This window comes from Camelus dromedarius, chromosome 9 (assembly GCF_036321535.1).
Source record: "Camelus dromedarius isolate mCamDro1 chromosome 9, mCamDro1.pat, whole genome shotgun sequence".
Taxonomy (NCBI): domain Eukaryota; kingdom Metazoa; phylum Chordata; class Mammalia; order Artiodactyla; family Camelidae; genus Camelus; species Camelus dromedarius.
Window position 1 is genome coordinate 79089557 of NC_087444.1, and position 14566 is coordinate 79104122.

A 14566-nucleotide genomic window follows, 5' to 3' on the forward strand; every position below is an offset into this window, starting at 1 on the left:
CTGTTGCCATGGAAACCAGCACGCTAGTGAGCTGATGCGTGAGCTCCCATAAAAGCCAGGTCTGAAATACAATGCACAAAAATGCTATTACTTGTTGTAAAAAAGAAAAAAAGAATTGTGGTTAGAAATAAACAGACACACACTCACTCAAAGAATAGCTCTGGAAGGACACACAAGAAAATGGTTAATGGGGGGGCTTTGGAAGACAGAAAGAAAGAGAAAGGAAAAGTGAGCCGGTGTGGTTTTACTTTAACCTTTCCCTCCTGCTATGCAAATGATCACCTTTCCTAAAGATTAAAAATGACCCAAGAAAGCAAAGCCAGAAAATTTTAGCCACTGATACAAAGCTGAGTCCAGTCTTTCAGCTTACACCAAAATTATTTGAATTAAAGTCACACGCTATAATTACTAAAAAAAAAAAAACTAAGAAACAACAACTCAATGAAGTGTTAGTTCTTGGGGGAAAATAGACCAAGGAGCAACTTGAAGGAGCGAACCTAATCCAAGTATCCAGTGGTCAGCCACACTGAAAACAAATAATGAGGCGCCTTAATATATAAAGGGCTCTGAAAAATCAATAAAGAAGAAAGTAACTATCTCAAGAAAAAAGTAAACTACGGCAAATCACAAGTGGATTATAAGAGAAATGCAGAAAGGAGAATTAAAGCATCACACACTGTGGACTGAATGTGGGTGTCCCCCCGGAGTTCACATGCTGGCATTCTAACCCACCGTGGACGGTATTTGGAGGTGGAGCCATTGGAGGTAATTAGGTTTAGATGAAGTCATGAGGCTGGGATCCCCTCCCACAACGAGATTAGTGCCCTTATAAGAAGAAACAACAGAAAGCTTCTCTTTCTCTCTCTTTTTCTTTTTTTGTTTTCCTCTCTTTCTCTCTCCCTCCCTCCACCACGTGAGAAGGCAGCTCCCATACGCAAACCAGGAAGAGAGCTCCCACCAGACACCAAATCTGCCGGCACCTTGGTCTTGGATGTCCAGCCTCCAGACTGTGAATGACACGTGTCTTGTTCAAGCCACTCCGTCTGTGGTGGTTTGTTATAGCAGCCCTGGGCTGCCTGAGACATGGAGGATCCAAGAAAACTGGGTGCTGGTATGCGTCCACAGAGGGGCCACTGAAGCAGCCGCACAGAGTGGGAATTTCACAATGCAGACCAGCTCCGCCCAATAGGAAACAAGTGCATGGGGCGAGCCGGCATCTTTCCTCGGGAAGGGACCAGCACACACAGGCGTCTGTGCAAAGACGTTCGTTGTGTCACTACCAAAACGGAAAGAAAATTAGAAACAACTCTGTGGTCAGCAGAATAACAGCCCCCAAAGGTGTCCACATCCTGACCCCTGAAACCTGCAAGTATGGCACCTCATGTGGGTGAAGGGGACTCTTGCTGGTGTGATTGATTAAGGGTCTTGAGAAGGTGAGGGTTACCCTGGATTACCAGCGTGGAGCTCAAGGTAATACTGTGTCCTCATAAGTCAAACAGCAGAGGCTGGAGCCAAGGATGCCGGCGCCTCTAGAAGGTGGAAAAGACGAGGAAACGAATCCCCCGAGAGCCCCCAGAAGAGAGCTCAGCCCCACCTGGTGTCACCTTGATTTTAGTCTAGTGAGACCCATTTTAGACTTCTGACTTCTAGGATCCTGAGATCATAAATCTGTGTTTTTTTAAAGCCACTGAGTTTGTGATAATTTTTTACAGCAGCCGTAAGACACTCATACAAACCAAAATACCCACAGATGGAGGAGAGGTTCAGTAGAAAAGACGGTGATGTTTTAAATTCAGGGATATTTTAGATGTGTATTTACTAATATGGAAACCAGCCGTAGCAGACGATTACAGGCAGTACAATTGTGAAATTATGCGAACTGTTATTGAAGTAAGAAGGCAATAGATGCAGGTCTACTAATTATCATTTTTTAAGCCTCCTTAAGGGATGGAGGAGTGGACTGGCCAGGCTCAGCGCTGCCCTGGAAGCCACACCCAGGAGGGGAAGGAGGGGCTGAGGAAGGGCAGAGAGAGCCCCAGCGACCCACCGACCGACTGGAGTGTCCTGGGCTCTGGGGCCAGACAGGGAAGGGGGTTTTCACAGCTGGAACTGGCTAATTGTGGGTGTGTTTGCAGAGTGAATAACAGAACACAGTGTCGGTGGTTAAGCAGCATCCTTTACTGCAGCAGCTTGAATGGGGGGAACAATCTTCTCTAGTTCGTTGAGTTGTTGCAAGAATCAGATGATGTTTATAAAGCATGTGGTGCCTTTCTGGGGTTTCCATGGTGACAGGCAGACACACAGCAAGAGAATCACCTGGGGGAGGGGGTGCGGTGGTGGTGGGCTTCGTGAAAGTGCAGATTTGTGGGGCTCATGAAGAAAAGCTCTCAGTGAGAAGACTGCATTTCCTCTCACAATGCAGTGGGAGTCTCTGAGCCTCTGTCTGTCTCTATGTATCTATCCATCTCTCTATGTGAATATATATTATTTTTTCACTGTTTATTACTAGCTGAATTATCTTTTTTTTTTTTTTTAATTCTCCTGTTAACTGTCATCTTCCACCCACTCCAGGAAAGCAGAGATATTTTCCCATCCTCTTCCTTCCTTTAGTTCATAGAAAACCACTGTTACAGGTTGAAATGTGTCTCCTCAAGATTCACATACTGACATCCTAACCCCTAGTACCTCAGGATGTGACATTTTTGGAGACAGGGCTTTTAAAGGGGTGATGACGTTAAAGCGAGGTCACTGGGACGGGTCTTAATCCAATCTGGTGTCCTTAAAAGAAAAGATTAGGACACAGACGTGCAGAGAGAAGACGGCCACCTACAAGCAGAGAGGCTTCAGAAGAAGCCAAGGCCGCTGACATCTTAACCTTGAGCCTCCAGAATTACAAGAAAATAAATTTCTGCTGGCTAAGCCACCAGTCTGTGGTACTTCGTTACAGCAGTCTTAGCAAACTAAGACAATCACGCATTAAAAAAAAACGTTGTGCTTAAAAAGCAAGACACCTTCTGAAAACCTGTGTACTATCGACTGGAAAACAATTACTTAACATATTAGAACCTCCTTAACCAGAAAGAAAAAAAAGCCAAAAACAAACAAGCAAACAAACAAAAAACCCAGATACCTCAAGTGGAATCTGGGCTGCGGAGACAAACAGGTGCATTTTGACATAAATGCAAAGCTCTAAAATCCACCTCTCCTTCTTGGTGTTAGTGAACGTCACCCCAGCCATCCCCTGATAGCGTGGGCAGAGGGTCAGAAGGAAGCTCCTGGTGCTGGGGTGGGCTGGTGAAACGTGGCACCATCATTTCCTCCCTGGAGGCCACGTCCCCCTCCTCCCAGGGCTCCCCTCTGCCCCGGCGGCCCCGGGCATCCCACACTCCCCAGAGGAGCCAGAGGGACAGTTTTAAGTCCTCAGTGAGACCACACTGCTTCCCACTGCCACCTGGACGTACAACATTCCAGTGGCCTCCAGTGGACCCAGAATGAACTCCAAAGTCCTCACCCCGACGACACCCCGGAGGAGGAATCTGCCAGCATCTACAAAATTCACATGCAAACTTTCCCTCCGGCCCAGTGGCCGCGGATCACTACTTAATCTAAACCACAAACGCACACGACCTTGAATCTGCGATGACTTCCCGGGTTCATCCAAAAGTCAGAGCAAACAAAATCCGGGTGAAATAACATCTGTGCGATTAGATTGTTCCCTGCACCAGGGCGTTATCGTTTATTGTTTTTGTAGCAGAAGCACAACCAAAATTCACGGGGAAGTCAGTCCATGAAATTACCGGGAATGCACAAATGGAATGCCCTGTGGACGTGAAGAGTGTAATACATCTTTGGGCATTAGTGCAGGAGCATCCCCAAGACCGGGTGTTAGTGATACAAGCGAAGTGGCCAACAGTGCAGGGCCAGCCACGCTCTATGTCTGTGAAAGCGAAGCGTGAACAGAGGGATGTACACTGATGCTCACCTATGTACAGAACAGCTCTGCAAGGAGACATGGGGACTGGCCATGAGGTTTGCCTCCAGAGCAGGGGTTGGCAAACTTATTCTCTAAAGGGCAACTACTCCACTCTGCATTGTTGGGAGGTCTTCTGATTCCCTGGTCCAGAGCATGGAAACTGGAGGACCCTAATCAGTTTCCAGACCGACAGAGAAACTTACCACCCCTGTTCCCTTCCGTGCAATTCGCCAAATCCTCAAACAATGCCTATGGGAGAGGGACTGTTTCAATCCTCAATACACAGAGCTGGAATCCACTATTAAGAAAATTGCACAAGAAAAATAAACAAATAAAAAGGAAAAATAAAACCAAAAAAAAGAAAAAGAAAAAATAGGAAAAAAACCAAAAAAGAGGAAAATAAAGAAAAGAAAACTGCACAAGAAATCAGCTGGGAAGTGGAAGAGCCAAAACACACTCCCACACCGCTTTACTCCACAGTCTAACTGCCGCCACGTGTTACTGCCCCACCGTTACCCAGCCAGGGCTTCGTGTCCGGCACATGAATGGAAGCCAGTACTACAGCACCAGCTCTTGAGGAAAGAAAGAGCTTCATTGAGAGGTCCACCAACAAGGAGACAGGAGGCAGGGCTCCAATCTGCCTCCCTCTCCAGGGCTGGGGGTGAAATTTTAGGGGTTAAGGGAATTTCAAATTTGGAAGCAGATTGGTTAGTGCCGAATCAGTCCATTAAAAAAATACTCAGGCGGCTGGAAGCCAGCTTTTCCTCATGGAAGGAACTCTCACTCCCTAAAGGGCTCCAGCAGCAACATTTCTGGTCTTTGAGTTCCGTAGACTAGAGATTCTTGGTTCCAGGGTCATCCTGAGGACGTGGGTTCCCTGTCTTGGACATACACGGTTCTGTCTCTGTAAATTAACTCTAGATCTCATCAATCAACAACCCATTTTTAAGGAAACAAAACCCATTTGAGTTGATCGATGTTTTAGGTGCTATTACATCATCCTGACAGAGAGACTGTGTTTCTTCTCCCTTTTATGCAGGAGGGAACCGAAGCACAGAAAGGTTGAGTAACTTCTCCAGAATTCACAGCCTGTTGGGAAGTCACACTCAGGTCTCACTTTAAAACCTATTTCTGGAGTTACCATATAACCCAGCAGTCCCACTCCTGGTCATATATCCAGAAAAGACGAAAACTCTAATTTGAAAAGATACGTGCACCCCAATGTTCCTAGTAGCACTATTTACAGTAGCCAAGACATAGAAACAACCTAAATGTCCATCGACAGATGACTGGATAAAGATGTGAGATATATATATACATATATATAACAGAATACTACTCAGCCATAAAAAGAATAAAATAATGTCATTTGCAGCAACATAGATGGACCTAGAGATTATCGCACTAAGTGAAGTAAGTCAGACAGAGAAAGACAAATATCATAGGATTGCACTCATATGTGAAATCAAAAAAAAAAAATGATACGAATGAAGTTATTTACAAAACAGAAACAGACTCAGAGGCATAGAAAACTATGGTTACCAAAGGGGTAAGGGGGGAGGGATAACCCAGGAGTTTAGGATTAACAGGTACACACACTACCACATATAAAATAGACAACAAGGACCTACTGTATAGCACATGGACATTATATTCGGTATTTTGTAATAATCTATAACGAAAAAGAGTATATACGTGTGTGTATATATATATATATAAAACTAAATCACTGTATTGTACACTGGAAACTAACACAACATTGTAAATCAACTATACTTCAGTTAAAAATTTTTTTCCAACATTTTTATTTAACCCAAGAAATCTGAATATCACCATTTCAAAACGCATTCCACGTCACAATGATAAATAATACGTTACATCCTCTGATTAGTCCTGCGCTTGGAAGTCTCGTGTGTGTGTGTGTGTGTGTGTTTCCCGGTTACAGCACTTCTCCATTTAAAAGTTAAATTTGACCCGATACACTTGACACGTATCAAGATTTCATATGATCTCGGGTTGCAGGAGAGGTTTGGAGCAGCCAAGCTGTCCAAACGCACCTTGAAACGTTCCCGTTTCAAGCGGAATCGAGTCTCGGTTTTCAGAACTGAGTTTACACCCGGTACAGAGAATCGAGGACGAAAACCCCGCCCTGCTGGTTGCTGAGCTGCATCTCCGGGTGCTGATGGGCCACGGGTTGAACGCGAAGGACACTGGAGTCCCATGTGGTTTTTGGTGATTGTGAGCCTAGAGCGGCTGTAAACCTGTGCGTTCATGTTTTCCTCAACGCGAGCCCTTTTTCGTGGATCCGACAGCCGGGAGTGGGAAAGCTGGGTCCAACCGCGTGTGTCTAATTGTAAGTGAAAGGGACGAGCCGTTTTCCCAGTGGGTGTATCATTCCGCGTCCCGCCTGCGAAGGTGAGCGCTGCGGCCGCCCCGCGTCCCCCGCCGCGCTCGGCACCACCGGCGACGCCCCCGCAGCCTCGGGGCGTGTGGTGTCTCCCGGTCCTCCCGGGGCAGCCATGCGGAACATGTTTCAAGCGCCTGTGGAACTGTCTGTCCCAAATCTCCTCTTTTTATTTTACTTTTTAAAATAAAAATTGTAGGGGCCTGGGGGTATAGCTCAGTGGTAGAGGGCAGGCCTAGCATGCATGAGAGCCTAGGTTCAGCCCCCAGTACCTCCATCAAAACAAGCAAGCAAACAAAGGAACCTAATTACCTCCCCACTTAAAAAAAAAAGAAAACAAATTTAATTAAATTTTTTAAATTGCCTATAACACAGAGAACTATAATCACTACCTTGTAATAACCTACAATAAAAAAGAATCTGAAAAAGACTCTATGCTGTGTGCATGGGAAATGAACACAGCACTGTAAACCGACTATACTTCAATGCAAATTAATTAACTAATCAAATAAAATACGTTTTAAAAATTGCATCTGTTTAAGGTGGACAACGTGATGTTTCGATATCCATGCCCACTGTGAGATGATGACCATGATCAAGATAAATAACGTATCCATCACCTCATATGGTTTCCTTTGGTTTTGTTTGTTTGTTTGTTTTTTGTGAGAGATCTATTCTCTTAGCAAAGACCCAGTATTCAATACAGTATTTTTTAAATTGTTTGTTTATTAATTTTTTTTTGTTGGGGGTAGGTAATTAGGTTTGTTGATTGATTGATTGATTTTTAATGAAGGTACTGGGGATTGAACCCAGAACTGTTCAGTTCTTTTGCCTACTTTTTTAACCGGGTCATTTGTCTTTATCCAGAGATGTTTCAGTTCCTATCCCCTCACAGACTTTATAAGTAAAGAAGTGGAAGCACAGAGAGGTTAAGTGATTTGCCCAAGAATGCACAGCTGAGAACTTCAAAAGCCAGAAAACAGGAACTCAGGCCACGTTGTTGGTGGAAAGGACAGCAGAGAGGCTGTCACCCGTTTGGACTGAATTTTACAGACATATGGTCATTCTGTGTTCTGAGAAACAGCTCCAGACAGTGTCCTAGAATAGAATTGTTCAAGCATCTCCAAAGGGCCTGGTCTGTACCTACCTCAGGGCCTTTGCACATGCTAGATGCTCAGCCAGGAGAGTCCTTCCCCAGACATCCCCCTCACCATCCAGGTCTTAGCTCCCATATCATTGCCTCAGAGGGCCATTTCCAGGGTTACTCTCTGAAATCGTGGAGTTCACTTGTCAATTTACTTACCATCTCCTCCTTCCAGAAGAATTTAAGTTCTTTGAGGTCAAGTGGCTTGTCTGCACTGGATCCGGCTCCTGCCTCCGTGCCCAACCCCAGCCCTGTCTCTCCTCAACCCTCTGTGTGCTCCTGGACATTTTTACTTCTCCAAACAGACCACATTTTCTCTTGCGATGCTACCTAGCAGAAGAGACAAACGACACAGATGTGCTGAAAGAAATAATGAAAATAGCAAACGTGAATTCTGGAAATGAACTGTTTAAAAAAAAATGAGCAATGCACAGGTTAGAATCACAGAAATTGTCTTCTCCTAAGAAAACACATGCTGTTTTTGCCCAAGTTCTAATCCTTCTCCAGTTCCGTGAGAGACTCCACGTATAGTAATCAGGTTAGTGAGGTTTCCTGCAGACCTCAGCCACGAGACCGGGGTAGCAACCAGCCCCCAGGAAGGCCCCCTGCGGCCCTGGCTCCTCGCAGGTTGCAGTCCCTGCACACTGAAGGGGGCTGTGCCACCAGCAGACGTGGCAGGGTGACTGTGTGACTTCTGAGGCTGTGGCTTCCACCTTACTCTCTCAGGCCACCTCCTCTGGGGGGCTCCAGCGGGCATGTCGGAGAGGCCACATGGGTGGGCTCCAGTTTGTGAGTTAGAACGTGCATTTTGGGGCCATTGAGCAAAGCAGCTCGTGGTGGGGACCAGCCTGGTGTCACACAGTCCTGGTCCACAGCCTGACTCTGCTCCTTCAGGCTGGTGTCAGAACCTCTGTGATCTCAAGCTCTTCCATCATAAGGTGGGGATAAGATCGGTGCCTTCCCTGTGGGTTCTTGGAATTAAATGAGTTGATCCATTTCCAAAGTGCTTGGCATGGGGCCTGGAAATGTCACCAATGTGTCACCTGAAGTCGCCGTATCCAAACCCTGCATTCGTGTGTCTGTAAACATGCATATAAGGGCACACACAATGTATTATTTAATCTCTCTCTCTCTCTCTCTCTCTCACACACACACACACACACACACACAGCATGACTCCCAAATAAATGGAAACTCTCCTCATTCTAACACATATATTAGTGGAATTTGTTCAGTAAGCATTTAATGGACACCAACCGACTTCAAGACACGGTGAAAGGTCCGTAGGGCAGAGGATGACTTCCTTGCAAAATAAAGTTGCGAAATGACCAATTCTCAAACCGTAGAGTAAAAACTGCTTAGAAGCAGAATGTAGCGATAACAATTTGCCAAACAGATGGTTAGTATTAAACGTTTCCTTTCGTGTTTTGGAAAGGGTTGTCTCCAGTATGCTGTCTGTCCCGGACTTTGTTCAGGAGAGCCGTTCCTGGCCTTAGTTACACGGATGTATATCCTGCTTGGAATGCAGCCTGGCCTTTAGCTCAATGGAAATTCTGTGGGATTCTGGAGAGCTGAGGGTCCATCCCGGCACCTGGCCTCGTGTGAAAGTTCTAATATCTTTTCCCCATCTGTTTGCATTCCCTGGGGTCGGTTCTGGGGGGAGGTGAGTGAGGCTGTCAGCTTGGGTACAAAATTTAAGTGTGGGGATGAGGGTGGCAGGTACAAGCATCTCAGTGATCAAGAGAAATAATATTTTAATGCAACATTTCCTTAACATTTCAAAATTAATGAGAAAAAACAACAATGAACAAAATATCAACATTTTAAATAAAGGCAGGATCTCCCAGGATCGGAGTAAGATGAGGTGAGGGTGGTGAAGGTCTGATCCTGTCGTAAGTATAAATCTTGGAGTTGTACGAATCATGGGTTTGGGGCATTATATTTTTTAATTTTTAAAAATATTGCATTAAAATATTAACCTTGAATATTGAAGTTTACGTCTCTCCCTTAAATTTTGCTCCAGCGGTGAACACCTGACCGGCCTCATCCTAACCACTCTTGCTTCGTCTTGAGGTGGGAAGCCCCTTGAAAAGACCAACAGGACCCCTAGACAGGCCACTACTTTCCTGCCCGAGCCATCTGGTTCCCTGGCCCAGTGGCATTATTTCGCTTTTTGCTTCTGTAAAACTGCTTGCTTCTAGGACAGTGGAACTTATGCCTAAGATTCTATTGGCTCCCTAAGCTCACTCCTGATTGGTCCATATGTGACACCTCATTTGCATAAAGCTCACTCCGGATTGGTCCATTTCTATCACTCCTGATTGGGCCATTTCTAAAAAGCTCATTCCTGACTGGTCAACTTTGTTGTATCTTATTTGCATATGATGTTGCAGAGTCTAGACTGGCAGCCTATAAAAGCCTGTGTAAACCTACAGACGGGGTCCAGAACTTGGAGTGTTAACTCCCCTTGACCGCTGGCGTAGTAAACCTGAGCTCTCCAACTCTCCCAGTGCTGCTTGGTCTCTCGCCAGGATCCAGGTTGCTGTCACACTGAGCTGTAACACACTTTGCTGCAGCAGTCTCAGATCTTTCCCCATCCCGACCACAGACACCCTTCCTCCATCGCATCTGGCTTGAACAAGAACAAGAACTACAAGAATTACAAGAACAAGAACTCCTAACTGCCCCTCCGTGACCCAGTCTCGTCCATCTTGTGAAGTGTTGATACTACTTACCAGCGGCCCAAGCTACAGTTCAGGATGAATTCCTCTTCTGCCCCTTCTCCCCCAAAGCCCGCACCCCATCCCCCCGCAAGCCCTGTGGTTCCGCCTTCGCCTCCCACTATCCAGACATCCGTACACACTGCCCTCTCCCCCGCTGCCCAGCCCCGTCCCCACCCCATCCCCTGGTCTGGGTTAGCTCAGTGGACTCCACTATTTTCTCACCTCTTTTCCGTTCTCTGCCTAGAGTTCCCCAGAACAGGGGGCCGATCGGTACCGGTGCGATGTCATTCCAGGTGGCTGGGCTTTGAGGACCACTGACTTTCACCATAAACCTTCCGCCCGGCTCCGCTTTTTACATTCCACTGCAGAGGAAGTCTCTCCCAGGTGCTGGCAGGCCCTAGGCTCCCCCAGAGCGCTTCTAGTTATTTCTCTTTTTTAGATGTTTTTATCACTTTAACCATTTAAAAAAAATTTTTTGTTCTTTGAGGGGTAATATTTATTTCTTATCATTATTTTCTGTGTAACAGAGGTACCGGGGATTGAGCCCAGGACCTCATGTGTGCTAAGCACTCACTCTACCACTGAGCTATATCCTCCCTCCGAAGATTTAATTTTTTGTTTGTTTGTTTTGGGGGGGGTGGTAATTAGGTTTATTTACTTATTTATTTTTAAAGGAGGTACTGGGGATTGAACCCAGGACCTCATGGATGCTAAGCATGTGCTCTACCACTGAGATACGCCCTCTCCCCCAGGTTTAATTTTTAGATCACTGTGGAAGGTACAGAGATTTCCCATGCACCCCCTGCCCCACACATACATAGTCCCCACCCACCCCTGTTGTCAGCATCCCGCACCAACGCGGGACACTGGTTACAGTGGGTGAAGCTGCGTGGGCACATCACCGTCACCCCGGTACACAGTTTACATCCCCCTTCGTTGTATCCGTGAACACCATGGGGGTCTGGACAAGTGTCACGACGTGTGCCCACCGTCACAGCTTCGTCCACGCTCGCTCTCCCGCCCTGGACACCCGCAGCTCCGGGCTGTAGCTAAGCTCCACGCCCCCTGCTCCTCCTTGAGCCCTGGGAGGTGAGGACCGTTCTCATCCCGTCTGAACTGAGGGGTTGGAGTCCCAAGGTCGCGGCTGAATCCGCCGTGCGCATTTCTGACACCACGCAGAGCCATGGATGGTGGGGCGTTAAGGTGGGGGCCGATGATGGGGAGGGTCTGGAAAAATACGCTGGAGGCGAAAGTCTGTTCTTAAAACCCCAGAGCCATTCTTGATGCCAGAGTCTTGAGGATTTAGGGATTTGGGATTTTTTTTTTTTTTTTTCTGTCTTGTTTTGTTACAACCCACCCCGCCCTTGTGCTCCGCCCTTTCCGTCCCACACAAAGGACACCTGGAGCGTTCATCCCAAATTCTAGGCCTCTCTGTTCAGGAAAGGTCAGCTGACGGCACCGCAGACTTTAGGAAAACCCGAGTGTGTGTTGGAAACCCGTCGCTGTGTGGAGGAGTTTGCTCCAGGGCAGGTTGGCGGGGCATCAGCGATGTCTCAAACGGGCCCGCCTTTCCACCGGAGTGCCTTTCAGAATCACGCGTCCTGCGCCGGGGGTGTCTGGCGCCTGCTTCCATCTGTGACATTTTTCTCGTGGCTCATGGCGGTAAACAGCAGCCCCCTTTATCTACAGTTTGCAGCAGCTGCTGGTGACCCAGGTCCTCCACCGCCTCCAGCAGACCATCCTGTGCTGGTCAGAATCCGCTGACAAGCCGCGGGGCCGGCGCAGCTGTCGCGGGGATTAGCTGTAAGGGAAGCTGGTCCCCATGACCAATGGCTCAGGTATGTCCGCCTCCGGGCAGCATGAGCCCGAGGGTTTGCATTCTAGAGCTCGCAAAAAAAGGAGAAGATGTGCACAACTCCAAAATGTACCCATAGACACAGAACGCAAAACGCAGGTGACGGGTTGGCCGCCTCCACCATGTACAACTATTGGTTGGGGCACTGGGGCACTGAGATTCCCTTCGGCAGTTTGCTCAGGGTATTTTTGCCCATCGTTCCTGGGATGCTGTTTTTCTCACAGTTCCAAGGAAGGGTGTTTGCAGTGAAACGATTGCAGTGGGGGAAATGTCTGTGAAATTCGCCCCAGGGATGGAAGCCTAGAGCCAGAGAGGCCAGAGATATAAACAGAAGCTTTATCTGAATCTCATTTCCCCCCTTGAAGCTGACAGGCGTCTGCAGCCCTGGATGTAGTGAGAATTAAACAAGATTAGGATGAAAGATTATTATCTTTAAAATTAAATATCACCTCTTTCTGACTTTTTTCCTCCAGGGGGGCAATGGGGTTTGGAATATGAGGAAGATGCAGTCAGACAGGCAATTAAGAAAGGTTACTTCAGCTTTGAGTGTGAGAAGTGATGGGGGGGCAGTGTCTTTGAAAAGTTTGAAAACAGACAAAAGTAGACAAAAGTAGCAAAAATGTGTCCTCGTACACGTATTATTTCAACAACAGCCAGCTCCTGCCCCAGCCTGTTGTATCCACACTCCCGTCACAGCACCCGCATTATTTTCAAAGCAAACCCCAGACATGATACCACTTCATCCATATCTCCCCTTTGGTAACCATACTTTGTTCTCTATGTCTGTGAGTCTGTTTCTGTTTTGTAAATAAGTTTATTTGTGTGTGTGTGTGTGTGTGTGTGTGTGTGTTCAGGTTCCACATATAAGTGACATCATATGATATTTGTCTTTGTCGGACTTACTTCATTTAGTATGATAATCTTGAAGTCCATCCATGTTGCTGCAAATGGCATTATTTCATTATTTTTATGGCTGAGTAGTATTCCACTGTATAAATACACCACAACTTCTTTATCCAGTCATCTGTCAGTGGACATTTAGGTTGTTTCCATGTCTTGGCTATGGTATATACTGCTGCTGTGAACATTGGGGTGCATGTGTCTTTTCTTCTTCTTTCTTTTTTTTAATGGAGGTACCCTCCCCCCACAGTATCTTTTTAAAGTAGAATTTTCTCTGGATATATGCCCAGGAGTGGGATTGCTGGATCATATGGTAAGTCTATTTTTAGTTTTTTAAGAAACCTTCATGCTGTTTTCCATAGTGGCTGCACCAAATTACATTCCTACCAGAAGGATAGGAGGGTTCCCTTTTTCTAAGGAACATTTTCTTATTCCCCTCCCAGGTGTGTCATTGGCTTCAAGGGAGAGACCACTACCCCAGGATCAAGAGAATCCAGGGGCAGGTTCCAGCAAGACCACCATCACGGACACCACCTCCATGGCCTCCCACTTCCCATGCAGGTTATCCAGCAGACTAGGGGCAAAGAGCTGAAGGGTGGGCATCCATCTCTGGTGCGTTTACAGACCCGAGAGCGGGGGGCAGAGGGGGTGGGGATCAGTGAGAAGGCTTCAGAGAGGACCTGGAGTCCGAGACTACGTATCATTATGTAAGCACAGTGAGCCAATTTATTCTCCCTCCAAGGAGAGTAGCATTCTAAACAGGGGTGACTCACCCTCAGATTCGCATTTTAGGAAGATTACTTGGGCTGCCAGAATGACTGGTGGGGCGACGATGCTCAGATTCCTGTCTGTCCAGTACCTCCTCTGTGTTTTTCCCCATGTTAACCTTACTGCCTGAACGATTTCCTCCTTAACCTTTTTTATTTAAATGGACTCCCTGCTTCTTTTAATTGAAATAGTCTTATTAAAGGTAATTTTTCATTGAAGTAGAGTTGATTTGCAATATTGTGTTAGTTTCAGTGTACAGCAAAGTGATTTGGTTTATATATACCCATTCTTAAAAAAGAATATATATATTCTTGTACATCTATGTATATACAATCTTTTTTAATTCTTTTCCATTATAGGTTATTACAAGATATTGACTACAATCCCCTGTGTTGTACAGTAAGTCCTTGTTGTTTATCTATCTTATATATGGTACTGTGTGTCTGTTAATTCCATACTCCTAATTTATCCTCCCCCTGCAAAGGTAATTTTTTTAAACAGAAGTACCAGGGATTGAACCCAGGACCTGGAGCATGCTAGGCAAGCACTCTACCACTGAGCAATTTCCCTTCCCAGGAGTAATTTTTTTATACAGTGATGTATGTCAATTATTTCTCAATAAAACTATAAATATATTTATAATAGTAATAAAAATATTATATCACTTATGTGGAATCTAAAAAAGAGAGAGAGACACATACACAAATGAACTTATTTACAAAACAGAAACAGACTCACATAGACAACACAGACATAGAAAACAAACTTATGGTTAACAGGAGGGGAAAGGAGGTGGGAA

At 46.1% G+C, this 14566-nt stretch overlaps 1 long non-coding RNA gene across 2 annotated transcripts in view; it reads left to right on the forward strand.

Moving 5' to 3' along the window:
* The window catches only part of LOC116154680 (uncharacterized), a 167342-nt gene extending 153002 nt beyond the window's left edge, over window positions 1-14340 (forward strand). For both annotated transcript variants that reach the window (XR_004138616.2, XR_010382400.1), the window contains exon 3: window positions 13443-14340. This is a non-coding gene — a long non-coding RNA (uncharacterized LOC116154680). The remainder of the gene's footprint in view (window positions 1-13442) is intronic.
* Window positions 14341-14566: the final 226 nt, after the last annotated feature.